Source organism: Aotus nancymaae, unplaced genomic scaffold (genome assembly GCF_030222135.1).
Source record: "Aotus nancymaae isolate 86718 unplaced genomic scaffold, 86718_ANA_hifiasm-v0.15.2.pri h1tg000064l_0, whole genome shotgun sequence".
Taxonomy (NCBI): domain Eukaryota; kingdom Metazoa; phylum Chordata; class Mammalia; order Primates; family Aotidae; genus Aotus; species Aotus nancymaae.
The window spans coordinates 9,933,349-9,951,951 of NW_026988478.1; positions in this window are offsets into that span (position 1 = coordinate 9,933,349).

Genomic DNA, 18,603 nt, shown 5'->3' on the forward strand with positions numbered 1-18,603 from the left:
GAAGATTATTTTCTCTGATGATATGATTTAATTTCTTTCTTTTTATTTTTTTCTGTATCCATTGTATGTTTTTTGATTTGAGGTTACCATGAGGCTTGCAAATACTGTCTTGTAACCCATTATTTTAACCTGATAACAACTTCACAATATTTGCATAAACTAGTAAAAACTTGCTTTAGTTCTCCTGCTTTAAAAATTTTTGTTTTTTCTATTTATATCTTATTGTACTTGCTGTGTCTTGAAAAGCTGTTGTAGTTATTATGTTTGATTGGTTCATCATTTAGTCTTTCTACTTAAGAGTAGTTTGTACATCACATTTAAAGTGTTTTGATATTCTGTGTACTTACTATTATGAGTGAGTTTTGTACCTTCAAATAATTTCTTTTCTTTTCTTTTTTGATAGAGTTTCACTCTCATTGCAGAGGCTGGAGTGCAATGGCTTGATCGTGGCTCACCGCAATCTCTGCCTTCCAGGTTCAAGCGATACTCCTGCCTCAGTCTCCTGAGTAGCTGGGATTACAGGAATGTGCCACCATGCTTGGCTAATTTTGTATTTTTAGTAGAGATGGGGTTTCTACATGTTTGTCAGGCTGGGCTTGAACTCCTGACCTCAGGTGATCCACCCACCTCAGCCTCCCAAAGTGCTGGGATTACAGGCGTGAGCCACTGCACCCGTCCTCTTCAGATGATTTCTTATTGCTCATTAACATCCTTTCTTTTTCAGTGAAGTTCCCCCTTTAGCATTTCTTGTAGGACAGGTCTGGTGTTGATAAAATCCTTCAGCTTTTGTATATCGGGAAAGTATTTATTTATCCTTGTGTGTGAAGGATATTTTCATGGGATATACTTTTCTAGGGTAAACTTTTTTAGCTTCAGCACTTTAAATATGTCACACCACTCTCTCCCGGCCTGTAAGGTTTTCACTGAAAAATCTGCTACTAGATGTATTGGAGCTCCATTGTATGTTATTTTTTTATTTTCTCTTCCTGCTTTTAGGATCCTCTCTTTATTCCTGACATTTGGGAGTTTGATTATTAAATGCCTTGAGATAGTCTTCTTCAGATTAAATATGCTTGGTGTTCTATAACCTTTTTGTACTTGGATATTGATATCTTTCTCTAGATTTGGGAAGTTCTCTGTTACTATTCCTTTGAATAAACTTTCTATCCCTGTCTCTTTTTCTACCTCCTCTTTAAGGTCATTACCTCTTAGTTGTGCCCTTTTGAGGATATTTTCTATTTCCTATAGGTGTACTGCGTTGCTTTTTAAATATGTTTTCTTTTGTCTCCTCTGGCTGTGTATTTGCAAGTAGCCTGTCTTCAAGCTCACCTAGTCTTTCTTCTGCTTGATCTATTCTTCTATTAAAGGACTCTGATATATTATTTAGTGTGTCAATTAATTTTTCAGCTCCAGGATTTTTGCTTGATTCATTTTAATTATTTCAATCTCTTTGTTAAATTTATCCAATAGAATTCTAAATTCCTTTTCTGTGTTATTTTTAATTTCTTTTAGTTTACTCAATATAGCTATTTTGAATTTCCTGCTTGAAAGGTTACATATCTCAGTTTCTCCAGGATTTGTCAGTGGTGCCTTATTTAGTTTAGTTGGTGCAGTCATGTTTTCCTGTATGGTGTTGGTACTAGTAGATGTTCTTTGGTGTCTGGGCATTGAAGAGTTAGGTATTTATTGTAGTCTTCACTGCCTTGGCTTGTTTATAGCTGTCCTTCTGGGAAGGCTTTCCAGATATTTGAAAGGACTTGCGTGTTAAGATCTAAACTGTTTCTGCACCCTAAGCCTAGTAACACTGTTGTTCTTGCAGACTCCTAGAGATAACATCTTGATGGTCTTGGACAAGACCTGGGAGAATTCTCTAGATAACCAGGCAGAGACTCTTGTTCTCTTCCCTTACTTTCTTCAAAACATATAGAGTCTCTTTCTCTGCTCTGAGCTACCTAAAGCTGGGGGTAGAATGATACAAACATCCCTGTGTTCACCACCACTACGATTGTGCTGGGTCAGACCTGAAGCCAGCACAGTGCTGGGTTTCACCCAAGGCCTGCTATACTCATTCCCTGGTTAACACCTGTGTTCACTTAAGGCTCTGGGACTCTACAATCAGCAGGTGGTAAAGCCATCCAGGTCTCTGTCCTTCCCTTTGGGGAAGAGAGGTCCCCCAGGTCCCAAGTGGGTCCAGAAGTGCTGTCCAGGATTCAGGGATGAGAGTCAAAAATGTTACAAGTCTACCTAGTATTCTGTTGTGTTGCAGCTGAGCTGGCACTCAAACCACATGATGCAGTTCTTCCCACTCTTTCCTCCCCTTTCCAAAAAGAGAGGAGTGTCATCCTACAGCTTCTGCCAACCCTGGCCATGAGAAGAACTGCCAGACTACCACTGATGTTCCCCTAAGGCCCAAGGTCTCTTAAGTCAGCTTGTAGTGAGTGCTGCCTGGCCTGGGACTCACCCTGAAGGGCAGTGGGCTCTCCTCTGACTCAGGGCAAGTCCAGAGCTGCTGTCCAAGAGTCAAATTCTGGAACTGGGGACCCCGAAGCCTGCTCAGTGCTCTACCCCACTGTGGTGGTGTTGGTACCTAAGGTACAAGATGTCCCCTTTACTTTTCCCTCTGCTTTTCTCAAGCAGAAGGAGTTTTGCCCGATAGCCACCACATCCTATAATGTGCTGAGTCTCACCTGAAGCCAGCAAGTCTCAGAGGCTCACCAAGGGCATCCATCTAGTACCTGGGTTATTGCTGCTTGTTATTCAGGGACCAAGGGTTCTTCAGTTAGCAGGTGATGAATGCTGGCAGGACTGGGTTCTTTCCTTTGAGGTAGCTGGTTACCTTCTGGCCCAAGGTGTGTCTAGAAATGTCATTTGGGAGCTAGGGCCTGGAACGGTAGCCTCCTGCTCTGAATGGTGCCCTATACTGTTGTGGCTGAGCTGGTATCCAAGATGCAAGACAAAGACCTCCCCACTCTTGCCATTTTTCTCCTCGAATGGTGGAAAGGGTCTCTCTTTGGAGCTGTAAACTGTGCAGCCTGGGGTAGGGTAGGGTACTTTGGCCCTCTGTGGCAATGTTTGCACACACTCAAGTTCAGACCACTGGGATTGGTGATTCCCCTCTGGGTAGGGGTGGTTGAAAGGCTCCCTTTGTGGGTGGTCATTAGCTGAGTTTGGTTCAGTTTTCCTTTCTGTTCTAACAGGACAGCACTGAGTTCAACGCCTTATTGCTGTGTTCTCCTTCTCCTAGTGCCCAGAGATGCTCTCTGCACCTTGCCTCCACTGCTGGGGGCTGGGAAGGATGGCATCAGCAATTCAAGACTGTTTTTGCTATCTTTTCAGTGTCTCTTTAGAGATCTGAAGGTAAAGCCAGGTACTGTGAGTGCTCACCTAAGTTTTGTTTCTTATGAAGGTGTTTTTTTTTTTTTTTTTGCATAGATAGTTGTTTACTTGGTGTTTTTGCCCCAGGGAGACAATTGGTAGAGCTTTCCCTTCTGACGTATTGCTGGAGCAAGATGAAAATGTTGACTCAATTAGTTATTAAGGTCACAGGAATATAAACCCTCTGCATGGAACTTATTTCACTATCTGGTTTGTGTTCCCAATGTCCTGCCAAATGGCACATGCTTTCTGAAAATAGACAACACATTTTATTGCTGCTAAATAGAAATAAACCCAAAAGTTAACTGTTGCAACATTTCTTCTACAAAATATATTATCAAATACATGTTAAAAACTTGTTTCTCAATCTCATGGATTTTTTCTATGTAATAGATATTTTTCTTTTAATCAAAACTACCTACCAGTCACTAAAATTATAAGACCTTTAAGGATACATAGAAATGTTTTGTCAACTATAAAGTTTCTATGTTACAGTGATGAATTCATTGTTTATGATTGTTTATGACTTTCATAGTACCCTGCAGATATGAGTGGCAAGTTACAGGAAAGATTTACATTCAATATCTCAGAATTTCCTAATAGAAGTTGATCGGTTAATCTAGCAATATTAAGTAGCTGCCGTGGTGATCTCATTTGACTTCTTGTCCCCTCCAGCTCCATTTGATTAGGCTCCCAGCAGGGAAAGAAGCACAGTAGTCAATGAGCAGGGCTAGCAGTCGCAGCAGTCTCTTTTCCTCTCTCAAGGAGAAAGGAAGCTGCTCCTGGATGATAATCTTCAGAACTGGTATTTGCATGGCTTTTGGCGCATGTAAAGTATATATCCCACATTATCTTTAGAATAAACATAGGTAAGTTGGGATGGTTTTTATTTTTGTCCTTGCTGATGCCAGTATTATTTTTATTCTTTATTATTTCTGATAGAGATAGAAATTGAGATATAGACAAAAAGAAAACTGTTTTAGAAAAGTTACGTGAGTTTCCCAATGTCCCATAGGTAGTACGTGGCAAAGCATAGACTTGAATCTGGATCCTTGAACTCTAAATCCTTTCTTCTTTTCTACTGGCAAGCCTAAATGCCCATTTAAGGCTAGGCATTAGACTAGTCACCTTACCATAACTAACTGGTAATTGTGAGTTTGTGACATACTTCTGGTTTTTCAGAGTTAAAGCATGTTGAGTGCCTTTCTATTCTCGATGCTTGAATAATAGCTTCAGTTGTAGCACAATCCACAGTACAATCTTTTTTTTTATTTTATTGCATTTTAGGTTTTGGGGTACATGTGAAAAACATGCAAGATTGTTGCATAGGTGCATACGTGGCAGTGTGATTTGCTGCCTTCCTCCCCTTCACCTATATGTGGCATTTCTCCCCATGCTATCTCTCCCCAACTCCCCACCCCTCGCTGTCTCCCCCACTCCCCCACAACAGACCCCAGTGTATAGTACTCCCCTCCCTGTGTCCATGTGTTCCCGTTGTTCAACACCCGTCTATGAGTGAGAACATGCGATGTTTGATTTTGTGTTCTTGTGTCAGTTTGCTAAGAATGATGGTTTCCAGGTTCATTCATGTCCCTACAAAGGATGCGAACTCATCGTCTTTGATGGCTGCATAATATTCCATGGTGTATATGTGCCACATTTTTCCTGTCCAGTCTATCATCGATGGGCATTTGGGTTGGTTCCAGGTCTTTGCTATTGTGAACTGTGCTGCAATGAACATTCGTGTGCATGTGTCCTTATAGTAGAACGATTTATAATCCTTTGGATATATACTCAGTAATGGGATTGCTGGGTCAAATGGAATTTCTATTTCTAGGTCCTTGAGGAATCGCCACACTGTCTTCCACAATGGTTGAACTAATTTACACTCCCACCAACAGTGTAAAAGTGTTCCTATTTCTCCACATCCTCTCCAGCATCTGTTGTCTCCAGATTTTTTAATGATTGCCATTCTAACTGGCGTGAGATGGTATCTCAATGTAGTTTTGATTTGCATTTCTCTAATGACCAGTGATGATGAGCATTTTTTCATATGCTTGTTGGCCTCATGTATGTCTTCTTTTGTAAAGTATCTGTTCATATCCTTCGCCCATTTTTGAATGGGCTTGTTTGTTTTTTTCTTGTAAATCTGTTTTAGTTCATTGTAAATTCTGGATATCAGCCCTTTGTCAGATGGGTAGGCTGCAAAAATTTTTTCCCATTCTGTTGGTTGCCGATTCACTCTATTGACTGTTTCTTTCACGTGCAGAAGCTGTGGAGTTTGATTAGGTCCCATTTGTCTATTTTGGCTTTTGTTGCCAATGCTTTTGGTGTTTTGGTCATGAAGTCCTTGCCTACACCTATGTCCTGAATGGTTTTGCCTAGGTTTCCTTCTAGTGTTTTTATGGTGTTAGGTCTTATGTTTAAGTCTTTAATCCATCTGGAGTTAATTTTAATGTAAGGTGTCAGGAAGTGGTGTTGGGAAAACTGGCTAGCCATATACAGAAAGCAGAAACAATACAATCTTATACTGCATATCTCCATGTTTCTTTTTTCTTTCTTAGCTTTTATTCATCCTGATGGGCAAATTCCTATGTTAATCTTTCTCTCTTAGTGTTCTTTGTTGAGAAGTGTTTTCACTGTGGGATATCCTCTCTTACTACTTGATAGGCAGCTTCTTTTTTCTCAGTAGTGAACACACTGTGCTAAGGGATATGTCAAGTTTGTTTTATCTTCTTTGGGTGTTTGAAGTTCTGGTAAAAAGACCGCCTACCCAAGGGCATCACCCTTTCTGGTAGGGTTCTGTGCTGCTAGCTTAGATGAATGAAGCCCATTTAAAACCATCTTTACTGGGCTTCTCATGAAAAGACTCTTACAATATTAAAGGTTTTAAAAATTTATTTTAAAACTTTCTTTTTAAAATCATTAAAGTTTTATTCTTATCAGAGAAATATATGTCTATGTTACAAAATAAAAAGGACAGAATAGTTTTAAATAAATAATGAGGTTTTTTTTTTGTTCTTACTCCACCCTATTCTCACACCTACTCACCAGGGCCAACCAATTATTTTAATTGCATCTGTTTTTAGTTATTCTAGTCATTACCTTTATCACTGTAAATACTTTGATAACTCCTTCATTTTTTTGATTTATGGTCACTAGAGAAGAGCTGCTGACATTACCTGCATTCTGAGGAATGCATTTGTCTCCCTTGCATAATTTCCACCACTTTGCCCCATTTTCCTTCTTTCCATTCCTTCTAATTTATTAAATTACCTATTGGTTCCCATTCCAACTTCCAGTAATATCCATATATATATATATATATATATATATATATATATATAATTTAACATTCACTTTATTTTATTTTTTTGAGACAGGGTCTTGCTCTGTCACCTAGGCTGGAGTGCAGTGGTGTGGTCACAGCCTCAACTTCTAGACTCAGGTGATTCTCCCATCTCAGCCTCCCAAGTAGCTGAGACTAAAGGCGCATGCCACCATGCCTGATTATTTTTAAAAATATTTTTGTAGAGATGGGGTCTCTCCATGTTGCCTAGGCTAGTTTTGAACTCCTGGGCTCAAACGATCCTCCTGCCTCAGCCTCCCAAAGTGCTGGGATTACAGGCATGAGCCACTGTGCCTGGCCAACTTTACATCCACTTTCAATATTCTCCTTTGTATCTCTGATATGTATGACAGGTGTTTTAGAGCCACTAATTTTTCCACACACCTGTCTTTCTGTCGCTCAACTTCTGGCAGTTATAGCTCTGCATGTGTCAAATTGAAAACATTTACAATTTCTTTTGTAAATTGTGCATTTCTATAGGCTAATTATTAAATCTGAAAATTAATAAAAAGTATTTACATCACTATGTCTACATAATAAGTTTTTATTTCTGTCTCTCCCTCATGCCACTCGGAGAAGAATGTGGCATCAAGGCCAAATAAAGCATTTTTTTCTGACACTTCAACATTTTCTCATAATCTTGCATATTTTAGTTAGTAATATTTTAGAGTCATGACTCTTCTGCATAGTTTTCATTTTTCTGTGGTTTTTTTTTTTTTTGGTTATTTTTTCTTTTTTCAAGATTTTCTCCTTGTCTTTGATTTTTTGCATTTCGATATGACATGTTGTTGTCAAATTTTTAGTATTTATCCTGTTTGGTGTTCTTTGTACTTTTTGTTAATTTGTGGTTTGGTGTCTGTCATTAATTCTGGAAAATTCTCAGCCATTATAACTTCAAATATTTTTTTCCTTTTCTCTCTCTCTTTCTTTTCCTTCTGGAATTCTCATTATGCAGGTTACATCTCTTGTAATTGTACCAAAGTTCTTGGACATTTGATTCCATCTATTTTTCTTTCTGCTTTTAAGTTTAGACTCTTTTACTGGCGTATCTTTAAGCTCACTGATTCTTCAATCATGTTCAGTCTACTGATGATCTCATAGAAGGCAGTCTTTATTTCTGTTACGGTGTTTTTATTTCTAGCATTTCCTTTTGATTCTCTCTTAGTTTCCATCTCCTTGCTTATGTTACCCATCTGTTCTTGCATGTCGTCCCCCTTTTCCCATTAGAACTCTTAGCAAGTTAATCATAGTTATTTTAAATCCCTAGTCTGATAATTCTAAAATCTCTGCCACATGTAAATCTGGATCTAATGTTTGCTCTGTTTCTTCAAGCTGTGATCTTTTTTTCATTTTAGCATGCTTTGTAATTTTTTGTTAAAAGCCAGATATGATGTATTTGGTAAAAGGAACTGAGGTACATAGCGTAAAGTTTTATATTTACCTGGTTAGAAGTTAGACTGTGAGTAAAAAAAAAACAAAGAAAACTAAGATTTCTTGCATCTATAAAAATGCCATCTTACCCTTCCCTTCCCTGACTGATAGTTTGGGTATTCTAAGTTTAAAATAATTTTCAGTGTGACTGATAAAGTCCAAGGCCAACATGATTATAATTTCTTTAGAGATGTAACTTTCTAAACTACAATGAATTTTTAGATCCTTCATTTTACTATGGGTATTCTGAAATTTTACATGTAAGTCTTTAGGTATGGGCTTCTCCTCATTCATTTGCTCAGGGACTAAAGAGAACTTCCAATGTGAAATTTGTCTATTTCCAACTCTAGTATGTTTTTTACTCTTTCTTTGATAACTTCAAATCCTTTATTTTTTCTGAAACTTGATTACTTTTTCACATTTAAGAATAAAGTGCATAGTTTGAGTAAGCTAATAGTCAATGTACGTTTTCTGCTATTGTTATGTAAGCAGAACTGTTTTTTTCTATGTTTCTCATCTAAATGAGAGCTCTGTGTTTGTGGGCAGGACTTGTTGACTGGCAGCATTCTTTTCAGACTCTGTAAGCAGATGCCAGCAAGGGGATCCTTAAGTGCCTAAATAAGTGTTTTCATCTGAGAGTACCAACTTGTGCCCTGGAAGCTTATCTGCAGTTTATTGGATTGCATTAGAGATGACCTCTGCTCTTGTTCTGCACCAAGTATTTTACCTGTGAATAAACACCCAGAAGAAGGCTGTATGGTTAAGACACGAACCAGAGACAGTAACCAGCAGAGGTTGCTGCACAGTTAAACCCCTTATGTTCCATTCTGTTCCCACTGCTAGCCTCAGTATGTGCTCACTCTCAGCTTCCAGTCTTTGTTCAGTCACTGAGTTTAACTTCACTACAGACAGCATTTCCTCTAGTTTTATCCATCAACCTACTTGAATCCACTGTTTCCTAGAAATTTGTTGAAATCCTTTGTGGGCTGATGACGGTGCCTCATTCTTTGCATTGTTATTGCTTTATTCATATTGTATGTTTATTGTGTTGTTTCAACAGTCTGGTAAAAAAGGGAGGTAAATGTGTATGCTTAGTCTGTCTCTTTGAGCTCAGAATCCTTCTTGTTTAAAATTTGTCTTAGTTATCTAAATAATATCTGAAAAATTCGTATCATAAAATTCTAAGAAAACAATTATATAGAATAAAAAGTTAAAATCTGCCTTTATCTCTCCCACACTTTCCCTCCAGTTGCTCATCATCAGTTGACCTTTGTTGTATGCAAGCCACTTACCCACCCACTTACTGCCTCATATATAACCACTGTTAGTAGTTTGGTATATATCTTAGTAGACTCTTCTCAATGCATTTTGAATCAAATACAATTATAAAAGTTTGTTTCCTTTTATAATAAGTACATTTATACTCCTTATATCATTTATGTAGTTTGCCTTTATTACAGAATGACTATTAAGTAATATGTTTTCAATCTCTAGTCTTAATGAAATACATTTCTTCCTCAAATTATCTGAAATAAATTTGGATTAAATCCTTTCCCTTAAGATAGCTATTTTGGATATCATAAGTCTGATATAAAGTCATAATTATCTGCTAATCATTTTGTAATTTAGATTCTGTTTATTTTTAATTAAATTATTCCTCCTAAGCATTTTTCCCTTTCACCATAAATTATGCAAAAAATAGGAGTTCTAGACTGCTTGTAATAAAAGCATTTCATCTTTTATTATCCTTGTTTTTTAAAAGAAGAAATTGCAGTTCAAAAATACTGTGATTTCCACAAAGTGACATGGATAGTGAGCAGAGGACAAGAGTTTCCTGACTCCTACCACAGTGTCCTCCAGCCAGGCCATGCTTCCTTAGAATTGAAAATGCTGCTTCTCCCAGGAGAAAAACAAAACTACCAACAAATATGACTGAACCTTTGAACTAGAATAAGACAAAGATTCTATAAGAAATATGTAAGGGGGAATTTACATGAGAAATATATCCAGTAGCTCTCAGCGCATGCACAGTTAAAAATCCTCAAAAAATAAGCAAAGATAATCTGGAGAGTGTATGTAAATCTTTTCTGGTAATTTCCCTGACAACCTGCCCCCAGCCCCATCCTGCCCCGCCCGGATAGTTAAACAGTTAATCCCTCCCTTTTCTAAACTTTATTGTCTTTTTGACTCTGAATTATGACTTGTTTCATGCTTATCTCTTCTCTTAGTAGCAAACTCCTTGATTACAGGACTTTGTCTTATTCCTACCTGAACCCCAGCACCTGGGGCAATACATGGAATGTGCAAGGTGCTCACTAAACGTTTCTTGGATGAATAGACACCTTGTGTTACTGTGATAAATTCTTTAAATTTGACCCCTAAGGATAACTGTGGGCCGTGACAAGTATTAATTACATGGATAATCTTATGGGAAGGAGATTCTAAGTATTTTTAACGACAATTATGAGATAAGACAGTGTAATAGCCTCATAATTTAAAGCAAACTAGGAAAGAAGGTTGTATCTGTTTTTCATTCTGAATTTATAGACAGAAAACATCACAGTTTTAGAACTTACACAAAAAATAAGCATATTACCTAATAAAAACATTCAACTATGTTTCGGGATGACTATATTTTAACATCTCCCTTGGTAATCAGCACCCCTCACCTATAATTTATTTAGAGTATGGGCAAAGGTATCTAGCTGAAATTTAATAATGTTTTGGTTTCATTGTTTTTTATTTAGTTACAATAACTTGCCATTTATGGCCAATGATGGCTTTTTTTTTTTTTTTTTTTTTTTTTTTTTTTTTTTGAGACGGAGTTTCGCTCTTGATACCCAGGCTGGAGCGCAATGGCGCGATCTCGGCTCACCGCAATCTCCGCCTCCTGGGTTCAGGCAATTCTCCTGCCTCAGCCTCCTGAGTAGCTGGGATTACAGGCACGCGCCACCGTGCCCAGCTAATTTTTTTTTGTATTAGTAAAGACGGGGTTTCACCATGTTGACCAGGATGGTCTCGATCTCTTGACCTTGTGATCCACCCGCCTCGGCCTCCCAAAGTGCTGGGATTACAGGCTATGATGGCTTTTTATTCGTGGTCTTGGCATTAAATTTTCCTTTAATAATAAACTAATTTATATTTCAAAGTGGGCCAATTCAAAGAATGACAGTAAGCAAAGGATAGTACAGGGAGTGCCTGTACCTGATGATAATTGTGGCAGTTGTATATGAACGGCTAAAGTTTGGACACACCAGGTTATAGCGTTAAGGCCAGAGCTGGTATCTAATTCTAGCAATAGATCACCCAAAGCCAAATTTCTACAGCTAGAGAGTCTGACTCAGTAGCTTTGGTGTATGTGGCTCCTAAATGGGTTGTGGATGGAGAACTAGGATTTCTGGCCTAATGTGAATGAATGTGAAGCCTTGTTGAAGTCCAGTAAAACTTTAGGGCTATGAGAGGCAGGCTGACCTGGAGTTCAGAAGGCCATTTACAGTGGACGTTTTTATCTTCCATTCAGTTTTTTATGTAGTCCTACCTGGCATCCACCCATCTCATATTACTCTACCAATACAGCTCTCACATAGTCAGTAATCACCTTCCCAGGACATTTATCAATCCTCATCTTTCTTAACCTTTCCCTAGTTTTTGAGTATGTTATTTCCACCATTCCTCACACATTCCTTTTCCTTGGCTTTCATGGCACCTCATTCTCTTGGTTGCTTTTTTAATCATATAGTTTCAGGAAGGCAACCAAATGGATAGAGCTTACCTTTACAAACTTATTCTCACCTCTTAAGCCACTAAATGTGAGTTTCCTCAAAGGTGGACCCTAGGATCTCTTTTTCCCCTCTGGACTCTTGCCCTGAACATGGAATCCACATTAACATTCAATTCTTACCCGTATGCAAAAGACTCACAAATAAGTAGTTCCAGGCAGCTCTTTTCTCTAGGACCCAGAACCATCTACCTAATTGCCATGCTGACAACTTTACCTCAACGAGGTATGAAAATTTTGTCCAAATCAGCTCTTAAATTCTCTCCTCCTTTCTGTCTGACTCCCTTATCAAACCTAGTCCTTGTCTCCTGTCTTCTATCTCAGTAAACATTGTCATATTCCAGATATTACCAAAGCCAGAAACCTAGAGTCACCCTAATACCTCCTGGACCTTTACATTCTATATCCAAGCCATACCCAAGCTTTGGAAGCTTTACAACTTGAATATCTCTCACTGTTTTCTCTCTCTACCTCTAGATCATTATTACTGCCATCGCCCTGTTCAAGCTACCATCTTGTCTCCTGAATGACTATAATGGCTTCCGTGTCCCCCTCCCTATTTTTTTTTCTTTTCTTGCTACTCCTCTTCCCCATTTCTCATGCTGTGCATTCTCTTCCTTCTTCCTGAGATGCTTCATCTGTTCTCCTCCCGCCCGCCCGTCAGACAAATTCAAATGTCCACCAAAGGTCACTTTCTCTTTCAGAGAAACCTTAGCTCTCCTCCCTGACTGCAACAAATCCTCCTGTCATAAACTAACATGACACTGTATGCCTTTCCTTCATGATGCTTAATCATGATAATGATTTTACCTCGACTGTGTGTTTTTGTTAGTTTATGTCTATCTTCTCTGCTAGATCCTGTTAGCTTTTGTTCACTTGAGTATTTACTTTTTAGGAAAATTTCTGGTACCAACTAGATACTTAATAAATAGATGTAGAATAAATGAAGAACCAAGTAAGGCCATGAAGTTTGTGTTGGAAGAGTGCAAAGGTAGTGAGATTTGAGCAAGCCAAGGGCAAATGATCTTTTCACTATTTAGCTATGGTGAGAGTGAGTGGCTTTTCTGTCTACTGAATTGGAACTAGAGATACCAGAGAGAGTGAGATTGAGAGTAACTGGTGATATTGCTTCTTTGAATGTTTCTATTGTCTAATTTGCACTTCTGCTCATGGGCTAGGTTTTTAGCATGAGAGTACATTTATAGGAAATAGTTAATTGTGGGATTTGGAATATAGACGCTTTGCTTGATTAAAAGTATTTTCAATGGCTGGGAAGATTTTTCCTAGGATGAAAATATTACCTCAGAGGTCATTTCTATATTCAAATAAATGGTTTTTTGATGGCATAAACTAGGTATTTTGTAAGGTAATTGCCCAAAAAATAAATCTTTGTTCATTTAAAAATCATCCATTTGTGTGCAAGTATAATTGCCTGTCATGGTTTGAAAGGATTATTTATGGTTTCTAAACATTCATCTCTCCCAACTTGGCTCATATATTGCCTTTACAAAGTGGAAACTTAATTTCATTAGAATGTTCTATTTTCCACTATATACACCTTGTTATATTGTATTGTAATATGATTACTTTCAGTTTCCTTATTTGCTGTATTAGAAACTGCCAAAGTACATTAAGCAATGTTTTTTACTATAAATGTACTGATGTCTGTGATTAATACTATTGGTGATCACTTCAAAGGTAATCATTAGGAACAGTAATGTTTTGCATTGACCTGGGGCTCAAGTGATCCTTCTGCTTTGGTATCCCAAAGTGCTGGGATTACAGCTATGAGACACCATGCCTGACCAGAATTTTAGAGTTTAAATGACATTTCTCTGCATTTGAATTTTAGAAATCATTTCTTTGGCTTATATTGAATTGTATTATTTGATATTAAACAGGTATCACATAAATAGAACATTGTATTAATATGAATTTTTTGTGACTATAAAGTTCTAGATTTCTTGAACTACTGAAGTATATTTCTCTGTCTATGAGATGGTGCTGCTTAGGGGTGAGGAACACACAGATCTGACAAAAGAGTCTCAACAATGCCAGGTCCCTAAGAAATTATGATAAAGAGAGGCAATCAGACTGAAGAGTACCCATCAGACTGGAAATTGTCTCTGTTTTGGCCAAATGCTTGCTTCATAGGAGGAGACACCATCTGCTTTAGGCATTATTCACACTGAGGGGGCATGAGCAGTAATTAAGAGGAGATAGTGCATAGGCTGTTAACCACAAAAAAAGACTTCAGGGGAATTTGACAGTGTGCACAAACATATAATTAGGAAGGACACTTATAGTCAAAAATTTGAAGGAAAATGCACACATTTGGTATTAAAAACAAACTTTTTTTTAAAGACCAGTTTGCACTTTTTAGACAAGAGCAGTCTGTATAATTTGAAATGTCTGTGTCTTCCAATCTTTTTGTTCTCTTCCACTACTGACTTTGAGAATAATTGCTTTAGTATGTTGGTATGTTCTTTGACCATACTTTCTAAATAGAATATGTGTGGTTCTCCATAGCTACTTCTCTGTGCCTTGGATGGAGGCTATGTTGTGTCCTGAGCATACACACTCATAAGGGGCTTATAGAGGTCACCAACTTTACCTGGAATGAAGTTACTGATTGAAACTGTGAGTTTTGATCCTAGATTTCCATTGAATTGCGACAGCCACACCGTGGAACTAGTGCATCGTCAGCTTTTCTTGGTTTTTGTTGGTAGCTTCAAGAAAAATAATCTTTGCTGTCAGAGAAAAAAAGCTTTATTTCCAGGTAAAAGGCACAACCATAGCAAGTGTTGGGATTGTATCGTGGAAGGTTTTATTATGATATTATATTAATTTATCTGAACTCTCAGGAGATTTTGACAATCATTCCCAAATTTTAGTGACAGTGAAGATATATAGTAATCAAAAGGCTTCAAAAGCATTATTGTTTGGCCTCCTGAGAAACTCAATATGGTCTATATATATGCTTAGGAGATTTATTTTTGTAATAAAATGGCAGAGTTTTATAATCTTTCTTCCTCTCTTTTTCTCCTAAATCATAGAGACAATTGGTATTAATGCTTGTGTAGTTTTGTTTTTGAAAACAGCATATGTGTTATGGGAAAGCAATTTATAATTTTAGCTGTTTGATGGACTAGACTTATTAAAGGAAATCAATCATAAATTTATCTTGGGTCATATTTTTTTCTAAGAACTAGTCTGTAGCCTCAATGACAGCAAGAATCATGATTGTTTCATTTATCTACATAGCCTGGGACATGCTCTGTGCTCAATAAATGTATGTTGTTTGGATAATTAAATGAATAAGAAATAATAGCAGACTGCTGACCAGTGTTATTTAGTGGATGGCACATGCAGTGAAGACAATTATTGTTCTTTTCTGCATGCTAAGCATCATGTAGTATGTTATGAAGGTATAAAATATAGGGTCCTGCTGACTATATTAGACAGGAGAGGGAAGAAAAAAGGTACAGCAATATAACTTATCCATGATGATTGAACTGAAGGAAAACTCATTTCTATTGATGTCAAGTAAAAACTGATGGAAAGGTTCTCCAGATAGTTTGCATACAAGTACTTTGCTTTGTGAAATAGATATATTTATGAAAAGTTGTGTTAGTTGATAACATATATATTTAACGCTCAAGGAGAAATTACTACGTAAAACAATTCTTATGGAAGAATTACTTGTAAATTTTATGATGATAATGGAATTTATTCTTCATGTAAGTTAAGATTTCATCCTTTGGAAAAGCATAAAATGCAGAACAGCAGTACAAAAGCACAGTGTTATTTATGATAAAACTAAAGATTCTTTTTATGCTGCCATACAATGCTTTCCATAATAGAATTCTTACAGAGTGCTATCAGAATCACATCTTGCTTTACAAGCAGAATGCAAATTTTGCATCCTGAGGCAAAATAGACAAAAATAAGCCTAATGTCATCAGTTTTCTATAGAGTGGCTTCTTCTTTGTTTTTTCCACAAGAATCCTGGTCTAAAGTCAACTTGGGTCTACCTATGTATATATACAAATCTATATCTGAATTCTATATCTTGTCTCTATACCTACCTCTATGTATGTTTGTATGTATGTATGTATTAGCCCATTTATCAATGCATCTCTCTATAAAAATCCCTAGATATTTTTATGAGAGTGACTGAGCCAATAATGAGAACTGTGCTCAATTTTATAGATGCAAACACTTAGAAAAACCATCAATAATCTACCCTCCAAATACCAGGGGTCCTTTTGCATATCCTACTCTGGCTTATCCACAGGGTCTATACTATGATTCCCATATTGTGATGTCTATACTGTGATGCTTTGGGCCCTTATTACTTAAGAGAGTTAATATGTATAAAATTTTAAAAAGAGTACCTAGTACATTTCCTAGGTGCTATTAAATAAAACGATAAAGAAAAGAATAACTTACTAAAAAAGATAGAGTCCCTGTGTCATAATAGGCTTTGGGAGCAGTTAGAAAAAAATCACTAATGACTCAGCTGAAGGACATGAGAAAGAAACATATTAGTAAATGAAAATCAAGATTGTAGATTGTAAACAAAATAAAGAGATGACTGCCTAGAACTGTGAAAAGATTGAGATTTTACTTTACTTTCGAGCTACCAGTCAGCCTGCTACAGTTTCATGGATGCTGAAAGTCACTTTCTGAACTCAGTCTTCCTGGTAAGAGGATTTGCAGTTGCCTTCAAGAGTTTTTATTTTATATTGTTTTATTTATCTTCCAGGGTAACTATGCAGGATGTGCAGGTTTGTTACATAGGTAAACATGTGTCATGGTGGTTTGCTTCACCAACCAACCCATCACCTAGGTATTAAGGTATTAAGCCTGACATGCATTAGCTATTTATCCTGATGTTCTCCCTCACCTCCCTGCCTCAGTGTGTGTTGTTCCCCTCGCTGTGTCCATGTGTTCTTATTGTTCAGCTCCCACTTACAAGTGAGAACATGCGGTGTTTGGTTTTCTGTTCTTGGGTTAGCTTGCTGAGGATAATGGCTTCCAGCTTCATCCATGTCTCTGCAAAGAACATGATCTTGTTTCTTTTTATGGCTGCTTAGTATTCCAAGGTATATATGTACTACATTTTCTTTATCCAGTCTATCATTGATGGTCATTTGGGTTGATTCCATGTCTTTGCTATTGTGAAAAGTACTGCAATGAACATACTTGTGCAGGTATCTTTATAATTGAATAATTTATATTCTTGATTCCATTCTGAACAAAGTTCTTCAGCTTCCAGTTGAAAAGCCTTTGAAAGATTCAGTTCAGGCACACTATGCCTGCAGCACAGCATGAACTATGGCTCCTTGTAACATTTGGTAGCCACACCCACCCCCCTATATTTTATAGCCCTCTCTCACAGTTGGGTGGAGATTCAGCAACTTATTTTTTTGTGGAGGATTTTTAAAGTTCCTCTTGCTCTCAGCATCTATTGCTTGCTTTACAATTTCTGGAACAGATAATCCGCTTTGACTCCTGCTTAGCATTTGGCTTTTATTCCCTGTCAAGTTGGTAGAGAAGTCCATCATGTATTTAAATACATGTCATTTTTAAAAAATGCATTTTACCCATTTCTTTGGAATAGAAAGAATTAATTACTTGCCAAGTCAGTGTAGCATCTTGACCAGTTCATACCCTGACCTGATTTTAGAGCTGTGATTTTAGGCCAGGGGCATCTTCTCTTATTCCATTTTATAATGCCCATCAACAGTTCCATTTCCTAATTTGAGGTGATGGTCTTGTAATTGTTGGATCAGCTGTAAGCCTTAGTCATAACAGAGTGCGTTGAAACAGTCATTTTATGTTACCATTCAGCTGTAGTGGATTAGGCATGCATATGCTTTTATAAAAAGTAATTTAAATAAGAAATACATTCTTACTATACTTCCTCCCACAATTGGAAAGTTTGGTTGTCTTTTATTTTCCATGACTCCAAAATAAAATACCAAGCACCTATATTAGATTAAATATTAGGTTATAGCATGAGAACACTCCGTAGGAAATTATCTAGAAAACAGATGTTTGTTAGTTCCACCCTGTGGCAGAAGGGACTAAGTAATTTTTTGATGTGTCTCACAGTCTGGATCTGTTAAATATGAGACAAAGGCAGAATGTGAACTCTATTTGCCACACAGAATAGATGTTTCTTTTCTCCATTCACTTACCACTTTTCAAGGAGATGTTTACCAATGAAAGTTCAGCACCTGGTACAGTACACAGCTCAATAATAAATGCATGCCTCAATGAATGACAAGCTCAGTTCAAGACAATTATGGAAAAGGTTGAGAACTACATCAATTACACTTAGAGCACCTGTGGCATTCATACATTTGTTTATTCTGGAAACTATTATTTCATCTTCCAAAGATTCATTTTGGTGAATTTTATTTTTTTAAATAAACAGTATTTAATACAGCTTTTACTATATGTTGATGACCTACACTTGGTTGTATGATTATAATGACATGTTTAGGTACATATGGCATGTTCATATTTTCTATTTTTAAAATAGGCATCAATCATTTACTGCAGATTCTTTACTGCCTCAACGAGACATTCTTAGGAACAATGTTGTCAAGGAAACATACTGAAACTGTTACATAAAAGAATGTCTCTCTGAGGAAAATCT